Genomic DNA, 21,983 nt, shown 5'->3' on the forward strand with positions numbered 1-21,983 from the left:
TCTTTATTCCAATCAAGTCTCTCATTTCTTCATACTTTACCCTTGCCATTGACTTTGTAAGGATATCTGCTCTTTGTTTTGTCCCACACACATGACTGACCACAATTTCCCCATCCTCTACACATTCTCTTATAAAATGATACCTTATGTTGATGTGTTTGCTACGCCCATGGAAAACTGGATTTTTCATTAAGTCAAGAGCTGACTTATTGTCCACAAACAAGTCAATTGGGGGTACCTTTTGTCCAGTGATTTCAGCAAGGAGTCTGCGAAGCCATATGCCTTGACAGGCTGCCTGAGTTGCAGCCACAAATTATGCTTCACAGGATGACAAAGCCACACTCCTTTGCTTTTGTGATGCCCATGTCACTAGGTTTCCATTCATGTAGAATGCTATTCCTCCTGTACTCTTCCCATCTTCCATGTCCTTTCCAAAATCACTATCAGAATATCCAGTGAGGCTGACCTGCTTCTCTCCTTTGGTATACTTCAATCCATAGTTTGAGGTACCTTTGATATATCTAAGAATTGCTTTCACAGCTTGGAGGTGTTTGACAGTTGGTCTTTCCATGAAACGACTAACTATACCAACTGAGAATGAGAGATCAGGTCGTGTGTGTGTGAGGTACCTGAGTGCACCAACTATGCTTCTATACTCTGTAGGATCCACTAGTTCTCCTTCTTCATCTTTGAGCAGTTTTAACTTGTGTTCCATGGGGGTTCTTGTTGCATTACACTCCATCATGTGCGTCTTGTTCAAGATGTTCTTAGCGTATGCCTCTTGCTTCAAAGTGATTCCAGTCTCATCTTGGTTGACCTCAATTCCTAAATAATAATTCAATAGCCCAAGATCACTCATTTCAAACTTAGCCTTCATTTCACCTTTGAATTCCTTCACATCTTTGGGACAACTACCTGTGACTAGTAAATCATCCACGTATACTCCCACTATTAGAGTGTTGCCCATCTTCTTTCTTGTCACAACTGTAAATTTTGAGCTATGTAATCTATACATTCAAGTAAATGTGAATCAAAAACTTCAATCAAATACATCATACAAGTACTACAAGTAGTCATCAAACAATTGGAAAACCCTAGAAGTTCTTGTTAAGTCTATTTTGGACTAGAACTTCCTTATTGGATCCAAACGGACCAATAAGCTTCTAACTAGACTATCATGGGCTTAGAACCCTAATTGGGCTCTAATTGGAACCACACTAATTTATTTCAACATTTTGGGCCATGTTGGACCTATAATGAAATGAATTTAAAAGCTTTGAGCCATGAATACCCTAAACTAGTTCATCAAAAATAGAAAAATCATACTACATTCTTTTAAGCATAAAACACACCCTAACTAACTCTAATTTTGGGCTTAAGGGGAAAAGCCCAAATTTTTCTTTCCTCTTTCAAATTCTCGGCCCAAGGCCCACACCCAAAGAGAAATGGAAGAGTTGACTATTTGCTTGCCACCTCATTATTACCCAACATGTTTCCATGCACCTTAGTCCATATCTCCATGCATATCACTTCAAAAGTCATTTCTTCTTCTTATCTCTCTCACTCTCGGCCACATCTCAAACACACACACACATTTCACAAATTCCCTCAAAGAACATTCAAGAAAACTCTCTCATTTCCTCCCCATAAATTCGAGATTTCAAGAAGCTTTCAAGGAGATCTTCCACAAAAATCATCATCTAAGGTAAGGTTTTGCTTGGATCTATGGTTTAGATTCTTTTTGTTATCAAAATCCTTTCCTAATCCATGCAAAAATCATGATCTTGCACTCTAGAAACCCCATAAACTCGAAAAGTTCATCAAGGAGTGCAAAGGCCAAAAATCACTTCATTTCTTCCAATCTTTCTTCAAGAACCGAAACTACCCCCTAAGGTGAGCTTCATACCCCCTATTTTCTGTTTTTATGAGTTTTGTGGGGGGGGGGGGGGGGAATACAAGTGAAAGTGTAGATCTATATGTGTTTTGTATGCCTTGTATGATTTCCATGCTTATATGTATGCTTTTATGTGTTTTAATGTTGGATCTAGCCATAAAACCCCTCAAAACCGAGATATAACTTATGTTTTATGATTTTAGCTTCAAATATATTTCTACATATAAAGTGTTACAAGAAAAATAGCTAAGTGGTTAGCAACAATTTTCTTTAAGCTAAAAACACAAATTTTGGGCCAAAAATGTGAAAAATACAAAATTAAGGGCCCAAATTGACATTTCACAGATTCTGATGGATGAAGTGTGCCAAAACAGTTTCCATAAAACTATTTCTGGAATTACACTTAATTAGAGGACTAAAAACATGAATTTCAAGCTTAATGGGCTAAAAATGAAAATTTCGGCCCAATGAGGCCCATTATGCGAATTTTTCTGTTTTGGAGGGCCAAAACTGTGAATTTCTGTAAAACAGTGGACTATAAGTGTCCCAAATTCTTTTCAAAGGTTTAAAATGCTTTTTAAATTTAAAAAGGACCAAAGTTGCAAAAATTTTCCAATTTGGGCCAAAATTGTCAAAATTGCGAAAAGGAGGGCCAAAACCGAGAAAATTGCATTTTCAGGGACTTAAACTGTTTTCTATGAAAAATATGCTGAAAAATATTAATTTCAATAATTTTTGGTGTTAAAATGTCAAGAAAAATAGTTTAAGGACCAAACCGGGAAGTATTTAATAAAAAGGGTTGAAAATGTAAATTTTACAAATAATGAGGGGCTGAAAACAGGAATATTTCAAGGCTAGTTCAATATACACAATTTGATTAAATAATGGCATCACGGCTATCGACGAAATACAATACACTACAATACCAAAAGTCGTTGTTAAACGAATTGGTTCGGTCTCGAACCAATAAAATCCGAAACTACTAACACTACGACACTATGACACTACGACCCTATGACGCTATGACACTACGACACTACGATTCATACAACTAACGATTTGGAATTCACTATACATGCGAGTGTGCACAGACGTCTACGCACCATCTTTGGGCCCCAAAAGTGTAAAATCTTGTTCGTTGAGCCTAGCTAGCCCAATGACCTGATCTTAAGGCCCGAAGACCTCTATCTTACGAAGTGTTGGGTTCTACCAATCCGACACGACGTAACCGGACTTTCAATGGCTGTAGACTACTGGTCCCCAAGGGTCCTTTAGTGTCGCCAGTGGAGTCTGCCTTTTTGCGAGGCGGGTCTGGGACCCCTCGTACATTTTATCCCCAACCGGCTAATGGAGTTACCGGGGTCTTCGTGACCTCTTTCTCTTCGGATGTGGGACTACACCTAGTCAGGGCGATTGGATAACGCGATTAGTACTGACGACGCCTTCGGGTTCGTTAGTATAACTATAAACTGGGCGTTTGTGTAACGCGGGTTTGTAGTAAATAATCCTGCTCGAGAACCTTCCAACGTCGCCTGGGACTGACACTATACGCTATGCAATGGTTTCAATGTAACATCACGTAATTCAAGGAACTAGGAGAACATCGGGTTTTCCTAGGGTTTTCAATACGTACAGATTTGAAATGCATACATTTTAAATGAACATTTTTTTTACAAGTATAGAAACAAACAAACATACCTATGGATCTTCACAAATGTTTTCAAAGGCTTTTCTTTTCAGAAAATATCGGATTTTCTGGTGGTTTTTCAAACAATACAAACATTCGATTTCAAACACTACTTATGAACTCACCAACATTTCATATGTTGACGTTTTTCAAAATACTTGTATTCTCAGGGAACCAGTGAATCAAGGGAAATCATATTCAGTGACGGTTGTAGTTTATTTTTGTATGAATTGAACAAATTAATTTTTGGGGAATGTAATGTTTAAACAATGTATGATATGTAAACGCTACTGGTTGTATTATGTTAATGAATGGTGACGAATGTTGTTATGTTTCATATATATTCAATGTTATGGTATTCAATTGAGTCACGACAGCCCCCGGACGTTTCCGCCGTCTGGTTCGGGGGTGTGACAGGTTGGTATCAGAGCTTTGTTTATAGTGAACTAGCATGTCGAGCCATACATTGATATGCAACTATAAACCAAAAAGAGGGACTAACATAACTCTGAACAGAACAAGTAAATAAAACACACTTGCTTGCATTAGGAATAAAGATCCAACGCTGAATCAAACACAATAACACTGGTATCTCAGTTAATTCGGGACTGTTCTTAGTGATACCAAGGAGTGAATGTAGCCTGATCAACTACATTCTCTCCAAGGTAAAATTAACACACGTCTTGATGAGATCGGGATAGCCAGGGAACCTAACACTATACCTTTTATCACCCAAAAAGAGAATGTTTGCTTAGTATGTATGATAGACATAGCATCCTAGGATAATGTAGCATATTTACGTACTCGCGCAGACAACATGGCTGGCTTTCATCACCCGGGAGACCCCTACTTCCCTAATCAGGGAAACAACGGGTGGCTAGAGGAGGAGGAGGAGCCCGAGGAGGAGCAGCATGGTATCCAGTTTCATCAGGCCTTAGTAGCTCACGGGATGCTTGTGGATGAGCCAGGAGGGAATCCAGGCGAAGCACACGATGTCGGACCCGACGAATACGTAGACACTGACTACGAATTTGGAGAGCTCGACGATGACGACGAAGACGGCCGGGTCGGGGACCAGGACCCCATCCCGCCATGCGAGGACGAGGCACAACCAGATCACCCTGCCCCACCAGCGAACCCCCCAAGAGAGAACCGTTCCCTCGAAGCTGAGATCGCTGCACTGCGACAACAGCTGTATGCTATGGAGGCTCGGGCAGTGCAAGCAGAGCATGAGAGGGATGAGGTTATAGGAGACATGGCAGAGATGGCGCGGCTACTGGCACAACATTTCGACATATGACTTCGGCACCACCTCCTGACGCAGCTCAACGCGGTTAGGGATAGACTTATCATAGTAGGTTATTAGGAACTATGTTATGTACTCCGGCTCTATGTTTAAGTGACTACACTACTCATGGAGCCGTTATGCTGTCGGATTAGTGTTACTTATGTATGCTCCTACGAGCGAATTTTCTTGTACTAAATGCGGATAATATTAATAAACTTTTGTGTGTTTTGCTAAATTATTCTCAGTTGCTATGTGTTGAGACATTTCATGATAGTAATGTTTAGGTTCGCACCATACACCTAGTTAGTAGAGTCGCCACCTCACAGAAACCACGTACACTCAACATCTTTCCGTTTCATGACAGAAAGATGCCTCGCCCAGCTACTCGCGGAAATCCGGAACCAACCCCGCCGGAAGTTGACTCCACTGCTTTCCAGGCAGCCGTGTCTGCTGCAGTCACAGCGGCTATGGCACAACTTCACCGAGGGAACAACGGAGGAGGTAACGGGCAAGGATCCGGAAGTTCGAACAACGGGACGAACCAAGGACTCACTAAAACGTGCACCTACAAGGATTTTGCGAACGCTAAACCCCGAACTTTCAACGGTACCGGAGGAGTGATCGCCCTAAAGCGATGGATCGAGAAGGTAGAGTCGGTATTCGAGATATGCGAGTGCCCCGAGCAGATGAAAGTGAAGTTCGCGGCCTGCACTTTTGTGGACCAAGCACTCACTTGGTGGAATGGTCATGTGGAAGCTATGACACTCCCTGTCGCCAACTCTATTCCCTGGGCAGAAATGAAAGAGATGTTGACGGCTGAGTACTGCCCCCGAGGCGAAATACAGAAGATGGAGCAGGAACTATGGAATCTCACGGTGCAGAATGGGAACATCGATGCTTACATATCGAGATTCAGCAAACTATCTCTGTTGTGCCCGGGTATGATCACATCAGAGGGAAAGAAGATTGAACGATTCATTTGGGGACTGACATCCCCCATTCAAGGGAATGTGATAGCTGCGAACCCTGAAACCTTTGACAGTGCGAAGAGATTGGCAAAGAGGCTATATGATCATAACCACAAAAAGGGCGAGAAACCGGTAGAGACTGAGAAGAAAAAGGAGAGTGATGGTAAGAAAGGATGGAACAACAAGAGAAAGGGGCGTCAGGGTCCCGAGACCTCTAAAAAGCAGCAAACGGTGGCAGTTCACGCTGTCACTGCGCCGGTACCAGTCACATCACATGCTCCAGCCTCAGCTGCTTCAAATGCTTCAAGACCCTATTCCGGTAATCTTCCCAAATGCAACAAGTGCGGTTTCCATCACCAAGGAGAATGTAGGGAGTTCCATTGCACCAGTTGCAACCGAAGGGGACACACTGCAAGGTTCTGCAGGACTTATCCTTCTCAGAACCAGAGTCAGGGAAACAACCAGAACAACAACAACAACCACCGCAATACCAACAACACCAATGCCGGCGGCAACAATGCAGGGCCTAGCCACACCTGTTTTGGGTGTGGAAGGACGGGACATTTCCGTCGAGATTGCCCTAACAACAACAACTCAGGAAACAGAGGAGCAGGAAGAATGCTGACTATGGGTCAGAGTGATGCAGTTCAGGACCCCGCAGTTGTGACCGGTACGTTCCTCCTAAACCACACTTATGCATGCATCTTATTTGATACCGGAGCGGAGCGAAGTTTCGTAAGCGAGAAGTTTAAACATTTATTAAAACAACAACCCCAGAAGCTAAATGAAACCTATACGGTGGAAATGGCCAATGGGAAGACCGAATCCACTAGGGAAATCTACACTGGATGTACCCTAACCCTTAACCAACACGTCTTACGAATAGATCTGATGCCAGTGTCAATTAGGAGTTTCGATGTGATTATCGGCATGGATTGGTTAAGCCCCCACCATGCTGAGATTTTGTGCCACGAGAAGGCCGTTCGCCTTCGTCTCCCGAATCACGAAACCCTAGTAATTTACGGAGACAAACCTAGCACGAATCTTCATCTTATCTCGTGCATCAAAGCACAAAAACATCTGCGAAAGAACAACTTAGCATTCTTGGCCCACATAGTAGACAAGGCCAAAGAAGAAATTAACATCCAAGACATTCCGGTAGCGTGTGAATTCCCGGACGTGTTTCCTGAAGATCTTCCAGGAGTACCCCCAGAGAGACAGGTTGAGTTCCGAATCGACCTCGTCCCAGGAGCAATTCCCCTCGCTAAATCACCATATCGACTGGCTCCTGCTGAAATGCAGGAATTGTCCAGCCAACTCAGTGAGCTTCTGGACAAGGGATTTATCCGACCTAGCTACTCGCCGTGGGGAGCTCCGGTGCTCTTTGTCAAAAAGAAGGACGGATCTTTCAGAATGTGCATCGATTACAGAGAGTTGAATAAACTCACTGTTAAAAACCGCTACCCACTCCCGCGAATCGATGATCTATTCGACCAGCTCCAAGGAGCTAGCTATTTTTCTAAAATAGATCTACGGTCCGGATACCATCAACTCAAGGTCCGAGAAGAAGATATTCCTAAAACCGCTTTCCGAACCCGCTATGGACATTATGAATTCGTCGTAATGCCCTTCGGTCTAACAAATGCACCCGCCGCATTTATGGACCTAATGAACCGAATCTGTCGACCGTTCTTGGACAACTTCGTCATTGTGTTTATCGATGACATCCTCGTCTATTCTCGAAGCAAAGAGGAGCATGGCCAACATCTCCGACAAGTCCTAGAAACGCTGCGATCGGAAAGGCTTTACGCCAAACTCTCTAAGTGTGAGTTTTGGCTACGGAGCGTGAATTTTCTAGGTCACGTAGTTAGCCAAGATGGAATTCATGTGGATCCCTCTAAGGTCAAAGCTGTGGAAGGATGGGCAACTCCGACTACGCCCACCGAAATTCGTCAGTTCTTAGGCCTAGCAGGCTACTATAGGAGATTCATCCAAAACTTCTCTAAAGTCGCCAAGCCACTTACCTTGCTTACGCAAAAAAGTGTGCCATTCAAGTGGACAGACCGACAAGAGATTGCGTTTCGAGCCTTGAAGCAAGCTCTTTGTAGCGCTCCTGTACTATCTCTACCCGAAGGAACGGAAGATTTTGTAGTTTACTGTGACGCGTCAAATCAAGGCTTAGGTTGCGTTCTCATGCAACGTGGAAGAGTGATAGCATATGCGTCCCGTCAACTAAAGACGCACGAAGTAAATTACACAACCCATGACCTAGAACTGGGAGCCGTGGTCTTCGCCCTAAAAATTTGGAGGCACTACCTGTACGGTACAAAGTGCACCATCTTCACAGACCACAAAAGCCTCCAGCACATCTTGAATCAGAAGGAGCTGAACATGAGACAACGAAGATGGGTGGAGTTGTTAAACGACTACGAATGCGAGATCAAGTACCATCCAGGCAAGGCCAACGTGGTAGCTGACGCATTAAGTCGGAAGGAGTACACAAATCGCCGTACGAAAACGCACTCGATAACCATTCAGTCTCATCTGACCGCTCAAATTGCATCAGTCCAGGCAGAGGCTATGAAAGCGGAAAATAGAACTAGCGAGGCATTACGCGGAATGGAGAAGAACCTGGAAGTCAAAGAGAATGGGGTATACTACTTCATGAACCGTATTTGGGTTCCAAAAATCGGAGGATTCAGGGAGACCGTTATGAAGGAAGCCCACAAGACATGATACTCCATTCATCCTGGTTCGGACAAGATGTATTTGGACATTAAGCAGCACTATTGGTGGCCTAACATGAAGGCGGAAATCGCAACTTATGTTAGTAAGTGCCTTACGTGTGCCAAAGTAAAAGTGGAATACCAGAAACCTTCCGGATTGTTACAGCAACCGGCAATCCCTGAGTGGAAATGGGAGGGGATTTCTATGGACTTCGTGACCAAGCTGCCCAAGACGTCGGACGGATTGGACACCATATGGGTAATAATCGACCGACTGACGAAATCTACCCATTTCCTGCCCATCAAAGAGTCCTACAAGATGGAGAGGCTGACGCGTTTGTACCTACGAGAGATTGTAAGACTTCATGGAGTGCCAAAATCTATCATCTCGGATAGGGACAGTAGGTTCACGTCACGCTTTTGGCAGTCGCTCCACAAGGCCATGGGAACTCATCTTGATATGAGCACCGCGTATCACCCACAAACGGACGGTCAAAGCGAACGAACCATTCAGACGCTTGAAGACATGCTTCGTGCATGTGTGATAGACTTCGGAAAGTCTTGGGATACCCACCTACCGTTGATCGAGTTTTCATATAACAATAGTTATCATTAGAGCATTAAGGTGGCCCCTTTCGAAGCACTGTACGGGCGTAAATGTAGATCACCGTTATGTTGGGCTGAAGTAGGTGACACCCAGCTAGCAAGAACACATACGTCGGATAGGGCAATGACAGGACCGGAAATCATTCGCGAGACCACAGAAAAGATTGTCCAGATCAAAGCTCGATTACAGGCATCGTGTGACCGGCAAAAGAGCTACGCTGATAAACGGCGAAAGCCCTTAGAATTCCAGGTCGGTGATCGAGTATTGTTGAAGGTCTCACCCTGGAAAGGGGTTATACGTTTCGGAAAACGGGGAAAGCTGAACCCGCGATACATTGGACCTTTCGAAATCGTCGCCCGAATAGGTCCAGTAGCATACAGACTACAACTACCCGCGGAGCTAAACGGTGTACACCCCGTGTTTCATGTTTCTAATCTGAAAAAGTGCCTATCAGATGAAACCCTTGTCATTCCTCTTGACGAAATCGAAATCAACGAGAATCTCCTGTTCGTCGAGGAGCCAATCGAAATCATGGACAGGGAGGTGAAGCGTACTAAGCAGAGTCGCATCCCGATCGTGAAGGTACGGTGGAACGCAAAGCGTGGGCCAGAATTCACGTGGGAACGCGAAGATCAAATGAAGCAGAAGTACCCTCACCTATTCTAGCATTCTTAAATCTAGCTTTCAAACAGAATTTCGGGACGAAATTCCCTCTAACGGGGGGATGATGTCACAACTGTAAATTTTGAGCTATGTAATCTATACATTCAAGTAAATGTGAATCAAAAACTTCAATCAAATACATCATACAAGTACTACAAGTAGTCATCAAACAATTGGAAAACCCTAGAAGTTCTTGTTAAGTCTATTTTGGACTAGAACTTCCTTATTGGATCCAAACGGACCAATAAGCTTCTAACTAGACTATCATGGGCTTAGAACCCTAATTGGGCTCTAATTGGAACCACACTAATTTATTTCAACATTTTGGGCCATGTTGGACCTATAATGAAATGAATTTAAAAGCTTTGAGCCATGAATACCCTAAACTAGTTCATCAAAAATAGAAAAATCATACTACATTCTTTTAAGCATAAAACACACCCTAACTAACTCTAATTTTGGGCTTAAGGGGAAAAAGCCCAAATTTTTCTTTCCTCTTTCAAATTCTCGGCCCAAGGCCCACACCCAAAGAGAAATGGAAGAGTTGACTATTTGCTTGCCACCTCATTATTACCCAACATGTTTCCATGCACCTTAGTCCATATCTCCATGCATATCACTTCAAAAGTCATTTCTTCTTCTTATCTCTCTCACTCTCGGCCACATCTCAAACACACACACACATTTCACAAATTCCCTCAAAGAACATTCAAGAAAACTCTCTTATTTCCTCCCCATAAATTCGAGATTTCAAGAAGCTTTCAAGGAGATCTTCCACAAAAATCATCATCTAAGGTAAGGTTTTGCTTGGATCTATGGTTTAGATTCTTTTTGTTATCAAAATCCTTTCCTAATCCATGCAAAAATCATGATCTTGCACTCTAGAAACCCCATAAACTCGAAAAGTTCATCAAGGAGTGCAAAGGCCAAAAATCACTTCATTTCTTCCAATCTTTCTTCAAGAACCGAAACTACCCCCTAAGGTGAGCTTCATACCCCCTATTTTCTGTTTTTATGAGTTTTGTGGGGGGGGGGGGGGGGGGAATACAAGTGAAAGTGTAGATCTATATGTGTTTTGTATGCCTTGTATGATTTCCATGCTTATATGTATGCTTTTATGTGTTTTAATGTTGGATCTAGCCATAAAACCCCTCAAAACCGAGATATAACTTATGTTTTATGATTTTAGCTTCAAATATATTTCTACATATAAAGTGTTACAAGAAAAATAGCTAAGTGGTTAGCAACAATTTTCTTTAAGCTAAAAACACAAATTTTGGGCCAAAAATGTGAAAAATACAAAATTAAGGGCCCAAATTGACATTTCACAGATTCTGATGGATGAAGTGTGCCAAAACAGTTTCCATAAAACTATTTCTGGAATTACACTTAATTAGAGGACTAAAAACATGAATTTCAAGCTTAATGGGCTAAAAATGAAAATTTCGGCCCAATGAGGCCCATTATGCGAATTTTTCTGTTTTGGAGGGCCAAAACTGTGAATTTCTGTAAAACAGTGGACTATAAGTGTCCCAAATTCTTTTCAAAGGTTTAAAATGCTTTTTAAATTTAAAAAGGACCAAAGTTGCAAAAATTTTCCAATTTGGGCCAAAATTGTCAAAATTGCGAAAAGGAGGGCCAAAACCGAGAAAATTGCATTTTCAGGGACTTAAACTGTTTTCTATGAAAAATATGCTGAAAAATATTAATTTCAATAATTTTTGGTGTTAAAATGTCAAGAAAAATAGTTTAAGGACCAAACCGGGAAGTATTTAATAAAAAGGGTTGAAAATGTAAATTTTACAAATAATGAGGGGCTGAAAACAGGAATATTTCAAGGCTAGTTCAATATACACAATTTGATTAAATAATGGCATCGCGGCTATCGACGAAATACAATACACTACAATACCAAAAGTCGTTGTTAAACGAATTGGTTCGGTCTCGAACCAATAAAATCCGAAACTACTAACACTACGACACTATGACACTACGACCCTATGACGCTATGACACTACGACACTACGATTCATACAACTAACGATTTGGAATTCACTATACATGCGAGTGTGCACAGACGTCTACGCACCATCTTTGGGCCCCAAAAGTGTAAAATCTTGTTCGTTGAGCCTAGCTAGCCCAATGACCTGATCTTAAGGCCCGAAGACCTCTATCTTACGAAGTGTTGGGTTCTACCAATCCGACACGACGTAACCGGACTTTCAATGGCTGTAGACTACTGGTCCCCAAGGGTCCTTTAGTATCGCCAGTGGAGTCTGCCTTTTTGCGAGGCGGGTCTGGGACCCCTCGTACATTTTATCCCCAACCGGCTAATGGAGTTACCGGGGTCTTCGTGACCTCTTTCTCTTCGGATGTGGGACTACACCTAGTCAGGGCGATTGGATAACGCGATTAGTACTGACGACGCCTTCGGGTTCGTTAGTATAACTATAAACTGGGCGTTTGTGTAACGCGGGTTTGTAGTAAATAATCCTGCTCGAGAACCTTCCAACGTCGCCTGGGACTGACACTATACGCTATGCAATGGTTTCAATGTAACATCACGTAATTCAAGGAACTAGGAGAACATCGGGTTTTCCTAGGGTTTTCAATACGTACAGATTTGAAATGCATACATTTTAAATGAACATTTTTTTTACAAGTATAGAAACAAACAAGCATACCTATGGATCTTCACAAATGTTTTCAAAGGCTTTTCTTTTCAGAAAATATCGGATTTTCTGGTGGTTTTTCAAACAATACAAACATTCGATTTCAAACACTACTTATGAACTCACCAACATTTCATATGTTGACGTTTTTCAAAATACTTGTATTCTCAGGGAACCAGTGAATCAAGGGAAATCATATTCAGTGACGGTTGCAGTTTATTTTTGTATGAATTGAACAAATTAATTTTTGGGGAATGTAATGTTTAAACAATGTATGATATGTAAACGCTACTGGTTGTATTATGTTAATGAATGGTGACGAATGTTGTTATGTTTCATATATATTCAATGTTATGGTATTCAATTGAGTCACGACAGCCCCCGGACGTTTCCGCCGTCTGGTTCGGGGGTGTGACATTTCTTGTATACACAGAGTATTCTTGACAACACCTTGTGAACCCGAGGCTTTTTAAGTACTTATCTAGACATGCATTCCAAGCTATGGGAGCTTGTTTTAGTCCATACAGGGCCTTTGAGAGCTTGTATACCTTGCCTTCTTCTCCTTTTTTCTCGAAGCCTTCAGGTTGCAACACATACACTTCTTCATTCAACCTTCCATTCAAGAAGGCCGATTTCACATCTAGGTGATGCACCCACCATCCACTTGATCCTGCAAGAGCCAGGATTACACGTACTGTTTTGATTCTGGCCACTGGAGCGAACACTTCCTCATAATCAATGCCCTATTTTTGTACATATCCCTTTGCTACAATTCTCGCCTTGTACTTTGCGATTCTCCCATCCGGTTCTCTTTTTACCTTATAAACCCATTTTAGGCCAATTGCTTTTCGCCCTTTTGGAAGATTAACCAAGGTCCAGGTCTTATTTCTTTCAATTGATGCCAACTCTTCCTTCATTGCACTGACCCACTCGGTTCTAATCTTCTCCTCTTGATATGAGTTCGGTTCTCCCTCGTTGCGAATCATCATCAGATCTTCGGGAGGTAGTTGTATTTCTTCAGTATTCTCGTATAGCTCTGTAAGTAGTCGATACCTTTTCGGAGTGCCACCTCCTGTAGAGCTTGAGGCGGTGTTTGGGGACGTAACTTGCGTCGTTGGAGTTGTTGGTGAAACGGGCTGAACACTTTGTGGGCTGCCGGGTTGTGTACTAAGTGGGCTTCCTTGTGGTGGGTTGTTGGATTGTTCACTTTCGCTCCGATCATTATAATTGGTTGACCCGCTTGACCCAACACCATATTGAGGAGTGTATGGATCCGGATCACTATCATCATCTTGCACTTCGTCGTCTCTGACTTCAGTCTCACCCAAGTTGTCGAAATCAATTCCTTCCACCGTGAAGGTCATTCCTGGAATTGCTTTAATCTTGGCTTTCTCCCCCCAATTCCAGGTTTGATCTTCTTCGAACACCACATCCCTACTGACATATATCGATCCCGTATCGGGATCCAACAACCTGTGAGCTTTCGATCCTTTTTCTGTTCCCAAATATACTACCCTCTTGCTTCTGTCATCTAGTTTCTTAAAGTAATTCTTGGCTATCTTCATATGCGCGATACAGCCAAAGACTCGAAGGTGACCGACATTCGGCTTCCTTCCGGTCCACATTTCATACGGTGTGGATTCCTTGAGGGATTTTGAACTCAGACGATTCAGAATGTACACATCGTGGGTCACCGCTTCTCCCCATAACACATCAGGTACTTTCATCGTTTTTAAACAACTTCTTGCTATTTCCAACACCGTTCGATTCCTTCTCTCCACAACCCCATTCTGTTGTGGGGAGTAGGGTGAGGTATAATGGCGGTTGATTCCGGTCTCTTCACAATACTTGGTGAATTGATTTGAGAGAAATTCTCCTCCCCGATCTGTTCTAAACATCTTCAGTTTCTCTCCTGTCTCTACTTCAACTGTTGTTCTAAATTTTTTGAAAGTCTGAAATGCCTCATCTTTTGTTTTCAGCAGGTATACCCACATTACCCTGCTGTAATCGTCCACCAATAGCAAAAAATACCAGTTCCCAGCTGGTGTTGGTGGTGAAACCGGACCACACAGATCTCCATGTACGAGTTCTAACTTTCTCTTTGCCTTAAAACTTGTACACGTGGGGGAATGGGAACCTTTTTTGCTTCCCCATGAGACATCCTTCACAGGGTTTAGATGGGATCACTATCTTGGGAATTCCCTCAATCAAACTTCTATCAGCCATCAATTTTAAGGAGGTAAAATTGACATGTCCTAACCTTGTGTGCCATAGCCATGTTGGGTCTTTAATCTCAGCAACTAAACATCTTGTATTAACTTCTTCAAGCTCTATTTTGTAGAGACGATTTATAGACTTCTGCACCTTCATTAGCAATCTCCCACCTTTATCATGGACCCACAAGAATGGCTCTTTTATCTTGATTTCATCTCCTCCTTCAGACAACTGCCCAAGACTGATAATGTTGCTGCATAGATCTGGTATGTAGTACACCTCTTCCAGTCTTCTTATTTCACCATTCTTACATTGAAAATCTATTGACCCTTTACCCTTGATTCGGACCCTGGATTCATCTCCAAATTTAACATAACCTTGTATTTCTTTGTTCAGGTTATGGAACTTTCCTTCATCACCGGTCATATGATTACTTGCCCCTGTATCAAGGTACCATATCCTTGATTGACTTGACACTTCACCTTTTGTTTTTAATTTCGGATGCACATTTTCTTCATTTAATAACACCTCACCCTTTTCTTGTCTGTTTTCCAGGGACATCAGCAGAAGAGCAGGTTCGTTGTCTTCTTGTATGAGGTGGTTCTCATGGGCCCTTTCTTTTCTTGGGTTTGTGCATTCAGCTGCATAATGCCCAAGCTCCTGGCAGTTGTAGCACTGAATGTTGCTCTTATCTTTACTGCTAGATGCCCCATTGTTGCCTTCTCGTGAGCCTCCTCTTCCACGACCCCCACGACCTCTACCTCTTCCCCTGCCTCTGCCTCGTCCTCGTGAGCCACCAAACCCTCCTCTTTGCGACTTGTATTTGGAGTCTCCTTCACTTTTCTTCTTGTTTCTCTATGCCCATTCTTGGTGTGTTAAGAGGAGTTTTCGATCATCACTTTCGGTATGGCCTTTCATTCTTTCTTCATGTGCTTTTAACCTTCCAATTACTTCCTCTTCTGTCATTTCTTCTAGATTTCCAAATAGTTCTAGGGTTGAGGCTAATTGTAGAAATTTGGTTGATACCGCCCTAAGCAGTTTCTTCACCACATAGGCTTCATCTACCATATCACCCAGGGTGCGCATTGAACTCACAAGATTATCTACTTTTGCAGCAAACTCATCCACTCCTTCCGATTCTTTCATGGTGAGTGACTCAAACTCAGCCTTTAGAGTTTGTATTCTTGCAGTTCTTACCCTGTCTGCCCCTACAAATCTTGTTTTCAAAGCCTCCCATGTCTCTTTGGCCGTTTTCTTTTCAGCTAATGACATCAACAAATCTTCTGGTATCCCCTGGTAAATTGCTGCTAACGCCATCTTATCTTTCTTTGTGTCAACAGCTGTGTTTGCATTTCTGGGCTCCACCGCCTCCCATACACCATGAGCCTGCATAAACACCTTCATTTTGATTGCCCAGGCTCCATAGTTCGTCTTTGACAGCATGGGATAGTGCAGAGTGATCTGACTATCTTTCTCGCCATTACCACTGGATCCTGTCATTTCTTCTTGGGACTGGTACTTGGGCATATACCAGGATTTGCTTTGATACCAAGTGTTGGAGCTTTATACTAAAGCTGGAACTAGGGACAGGAAAGTAACCTATGCAGGGGACAAAAATAGAGATAGGGGCAATACTGGAAAGTTTAGTCTATTTTGGTAATCTGGACAAAACAGGGGTGTGCCAAAGCTTGAAAGGCTTTTCTTTATTATCTTGAAATTGAAAGGAAAGTGATATCTCAATCACGTACACAGCTAAGCTATTTAAACAAAAAATTAGCATGAAAATAGGAACTAACTGAACTAGCTAAAGACCAGGTAATCAGTACCATGTGCCTTTTGATTTATTCTCCCTAACACAACGTGCATACTAAATAAAAGATTACTGAATTACCCTTCTCATTCTAATAGGTGGCAGCCCTTAGCGGTTCTTGTATCTTTCTTTGTTTTATGAACAGCAGGTCGTCGAGAGGGAGGGAGTAGGAGGTAGGATGAGGTTGGATGGTGTTTTGAGAGTGGTTCACGACTCCACATAAGAGGTTTAAAACCAAGAGAAAGAAGAGAGGAGGGAGGGAGAAGGATCGAGTGAGGCTGTGAATGTAGAGGGAAGGTGATGTGTGATGGTTAAGGGTGGAGGAGATGTGGTGTTAATGGTGTATTAGTCAAAGAAAGATGAGGATTGTGTAGAAACGAAATCTATATATTTTCGTGTATATTACTTTGATCAGGAGGGAAAGAAGTTTTACAGTTTCTTCATTTGAGTGGTGAGTTGACTTTTGACTTTCAACTAAAGTCCAAGGTAGAAGAAAGGGAGAAAAGGATGGGAGAGAGACATATGGGGAGAGAGACGTAAGAGAGAGCTTATCATCAGGTTTTATTTATTTTTTTTGTTTATTATTATTATTATTATAATTATTATTATTATTATTATTATTATTATTATTATTATTACTTTACCAAAAAAATTGTAATATTTCCTTAGGCAATTAATTTGTCTTATAAACGATTTTTGTTTTCCATGTCCGATTTTCGATGTTGGGAAATTTTTATGATAATACGGGATGATAGATTTTAATTCAAAGATTCTAAAACCCCGAACTGTAACATCCAAAATTTCAAAACAATTAAAACTTTTCAAAAACCACTCATTTTAATAACGTTGTTACAAAAGGTTTTCAATGCATTATTTAACAGAGTATTTTCCCAGGTTCATATGATAAAACATCAACGCGAGGAACGGTACGATCACGCCTTTGCCTTGCCACAGACTCTTGAGAACCTGAAACATAAAACCACAACTGTAAGCCCGAAAGCTTAGTGAGATACCCCCAAAATACCAACCACATAAACGCCCTTCCAGGCCACGACCTTCCGGTCCATGTGTCTCAGGGGACTTCCGTCCCTGCTGGGTAAACCTTCCGGTCCTACCCACGCCGACCTTCCGGTCCACAACACAACATATTGGCTTCCGGCCCATAACATATTGCCTTCCGGCCCATAACATATAATGCATACATAACATAACAAATCATAGGACGACCCTACATATCGGATCACACCCCAGATCTAGCAATCATAACACATATTCATATAACAGTTCACATACAACAATCGATCAACAAATCACATATCATAGCATTACTCTAAACAAGATACCGGTCTAGCCGGTCACTAGCATAACATTACCCTACGAATCAGTCAACATACTAAATGCATACATACGCCTTTCCAGGCCATAACCTTCCGGTCCACATAGCAATGCCTTCTGGCCCATAACATGTAATGACAACTACCCGGATTTCCATCCGATAAAAGGGTCGGCCTTGGTGCCATAAACCCTAGCGATATAGTGAGGATAACTCACCTCGAAACTGCCGACTGAACAGATGGCTCAAGCTGCTCCGATCACTGATACGATCTCCCCCTCTGGACAGCCACCAATGCACTGAACTCAAACAATAAACAACAATTACCAAAATACCCCTGGAACCACTGGTCAACCCTTGGTCAAGGACAAGGTCAAAGTCAACCCCTGACTGACCCTACTCGCCGAGTCAACCCTATGAATCGCCGAGCCCCATACTCCGAACTTCACTAAATCCGCGATCTAACTCGCCGAATCACCCCGAGTTCAACAACTCTGAGTCCACTCGTCCTCAACTCACCGATTCTCTAAGATTCCCTTTCTACACGTCGAGTATCCCCCTTGACTCGACGAGTTCCTCCTGGAAGAATCACGGGGCCACCCCGACTCAACTCGCCGAGTCTGAAGAACAACTCGTCGAGTCCCAGTTAATCTTCAAGCTACTTGCCGAGTCTGTTCATCGGACTCGGCGAGTCCATGCCATGCAACCGTTCAAACTGCTTTCTAAGGTCAGATCTGCTCCGACAATTCATAGGTCTGGCCTTCCTAGACTGGTTCATCACGTAAGGTCCTCCTTTCGGTGCTCATAATACACCCCATGACTCATAATTTACATTTTGACCTAAGGCATAAGGATTACAATCCAAAACCTCCATTTATTCCCGAAATGCTTAGGCATGGGACACTCTGGACTTCCAAAGGTCCCAATGAAAGGTTCCAATCGCTTGGGGGACTAAGGAGACACTCAATCTAGCCACAAAAGGGTTCAATAAACCCTAAATCCATATACACATCGACATAGAAGGGATTAACTCGAAATTATTACCTGAATAATGTTGCTCTGTGTCCTCAATCCTCAGAATGTGGCTTCTCCTGTTGTTCCCTTAACCAAGCCTCCTTCTTCTTGCAAAATAACACTTCCAAGATCAATAATGGTCTTCTTCCTTGCTCCAGGTGCTCACAATCGGATTAGGGTTTCACTCACAGGACTAGGGTGAACAATGACGGCCATAAGGCCCCTTATATATGTCCCATCCTTGAACGGTTAGGGTTTTCGCTAAACAACGCAGACTCGCCGAGTCCATATCCGGACTCGTCGAGTCCAGTCGCGAACCCGCGACCAGATCCGCGATCCTACTCGGCGAGTCTGGGCTCCAACTCGCCGAGTCCCCTCTTAAAACACCCAAAATCATAATTATTACAATACTTGAAATTCCGGGCTGTTACAACTCTCCCCCACTAGGACTAGACTTCGCCCTCGAAGTCTTACTCTGAAAATAGCTCCGGATGCTGCTCCCGCACCTCACGCTCCGGCTCCCAGATCATTTCCGATCCCTTCCGATGCTGCCACTGAACTAACACTAGAGGTATCTCCTTATTCCTCAGAACCTTGATCTTCCGATCCTTGATGGCCACTGGTCTCTCGGCATAATTCAAGCTCGCATCCACCTGAATGTCCTCTAATGGAACTACTGCCGTCTCATCGGCTATACACTTTCTTAATTTCGACACATGAAAAGTGTCATGGATCTGTCTCAATTCCGTTGTCAACTCCAAACGGTAGGCCACCCGGCCTACCCTCGCAACCACACGAAAAGGCCCAATATACCGGGACCCCAACTTTCCCCTCTTCCCGAATCGAATCACTCCCTTCCAAGGAGAGACCTTCAGGAGTACGAAGTCGTCGACCTGAAACTCAAGCTCGGACCGGCGTCTGACTGCATAACTTTTCTGTCGACTCTAGGCGGTCAATAACCTCTGTCTAACCTGCTGAATCTGCTCTATCGACTGAAGCACAATCTCTGTACTGCCCATCACTCTCTGTAACCAAAAATTACCCAAGATGCAACTCTGCTCTGAATCTCAACGATCACTCGACCCATAAGGGTTAGGAAACCATGAACCACCGGATCCCCGATCCAAAGCCCACTTTGTCCATTCCGGACCGACTGAGAGGCCCATTCTCACTCCCAAAGCAACTCTCATGAGTTCTCCTCTTGCAATCACATACACATGCTGAACTAGCCCCTACACCACAGGTTGGAAGACCCGATACACTGATGATATCCTCGAACATCTCCCAGGATGAACCACTAATATCCACCCTATACCCTGATCAGAATCACACTGAAAATTCAAGATTCTCTCTCCCCCTGCCTCCCTTCTGAGCCTCAACAGACATCCCAAACCGGATGAGTTCCTACTTTACTGCCGCGAACACGATGCTCAAAACCATACTCGAAATACTCTAACCATAACTCTGCTCTGCAGCTTTCACTTTCGTGAATTTGCACTCCCCTTCGGAGTTACACACCTTTCTCTTTTCCTTTTCCCAAGGAACCCTCTTGGCCATAATGCCACCCCAACCGGTGCCACGGTGCTCGCCCCAAGCGGCACCACCCTTTTTGCGTAACCGCTATTCACATACTCTGGCTCTCATTGCAGGGGCTCTCAATCCCATGCACTCTCTCCACTCATCAAAATCACTACCTCAGCTAAACAAGATCACTAACCCAGGGCCAGACCTTCCAATGCAATCACACTGCAACATACACAATCCGCAATCTCAAACTGATCCAGCAATACCAACAGAGTCTCCAGCGTGACTGGACCGACTCTCATAACACACACTAGCCACTCGAGGCTATATCTCTGTGGGTCCGTACACCCAATCTCTGCGAACCCTCAGGTTCTAACTCTGGGAACCTTCCGGTTCCAACTCTAGAAACATGCACAACATAAATCGCGTGGGATAAATGCAGTTCAACCCATCACGTACATCAAGCATACAAATACTCTGATCGCATAACCCCGGTTACCTACTCAAACTTGATCCCGGCCTACTCCCAGGCCTCCACAATCAAATGCCCTAGGTCTGTATCCCGCCCCGCATACCCGTCACTCGCTCTTGTCAGCCTATACACTGAGCTGACAGAACACTGCTGAATCCCAACAGCTAAGCACCCTCACATACTCATCGATCTCCCGGAGAATTCTCCAATTCTCCCTCACTTAAAGCACTGACTAACAGCCACCGATCGCCATTAACGACCTTCCAGAACAACCCCGCACAAAGAGAACACTTACACACTGACTGCTTCCCACAAGCATAAGCAACCCTCAGCAAAACACATCTCCTCTCTGATCAATCCGCTCAAAAGAATCCGGTCTTTCAATTATCCACTCCACGACTGCAGATGCTACCCGACATTCAACCCAGTGCCGCATCTCCACTATCAACCCTCACGAATGATAACCAACGGAATTCCCAAACAATAACCCATAACCAAACCCACAACCTGCAAAAGAATGAATACCGCATCGAATTCCATACAAAGATACCAGCACCAACAATACGCCGTAAGATAACAAGACATCAAGAAAGCAACATACCCGCAGCTGCCTCCGGCACTACTCCGACTCCCTCTGCTGCAAGCTGATAAGCACGACCCTGAGCCCTTGGGGCTCCGCTCCATCCTGTCCTCCTCCTGGACTCCTCAAGGTGGCCGGTGCTAGGGCATGCACCGGTCCTGCAGAAAGCTGTGGACAGTTGACCCTCAAGTGTCCAACCTGCCGACAATGATAACAAATCCTCAAATCCCGAATCGGCACTGACTGCCGACAATCCCGCGCATAGTGCCCCTCCTTTCCGCACTTGCGGCATGCACCACCGGACCAACAAACTCCGGTGTGACCCCTCCCACACTTCCCACAAGTGTGGCCGCTCCGATTCCCACTCTAACATCAACGGTCCTGGACCGTTTCGGCGCCGGCTGCGACTGCCTCAGAGCCTGCCTCAGCTCACGCAACTGCAACTCAACCTCTAACTCACGCCGCATGGCGGCCTCCTGCAACTCCAACAAGGTCTCGTACCTCTGCGCAGACACGAACTGTCTGATATCC

The 21,983-nt window shown here is 43.7% G+C and overlaps 1 pseudogene; it reads right to left on the minus strand.

The window, feature by feature from the left end:
* Positions 1-313: 313 nt before the first annotated feature.
* Positions 314-967, minus strand: LOC145068275 (secreted RxLR effector protein 161 pseudogene; annotated as a pseudogene).
* Positions 968-21,983: the final 21,016 nt, after the last annotated feature.

The sequence above is a fragment of the Lactuca serriola genome, chromosome 8 (genome assembly GCF_051521515.1).
Source record: "Lactuca serriola cultivar US96UC23 chromosome 8, Lser_US96UC23_V15, whole genome shotgun sequence".
NCBI lineage: Eukaryota > Viridiplantae > Streptophyta > Magnoliopsida > Asterales > Asteraceae > Lactuca > Lactuca serriola.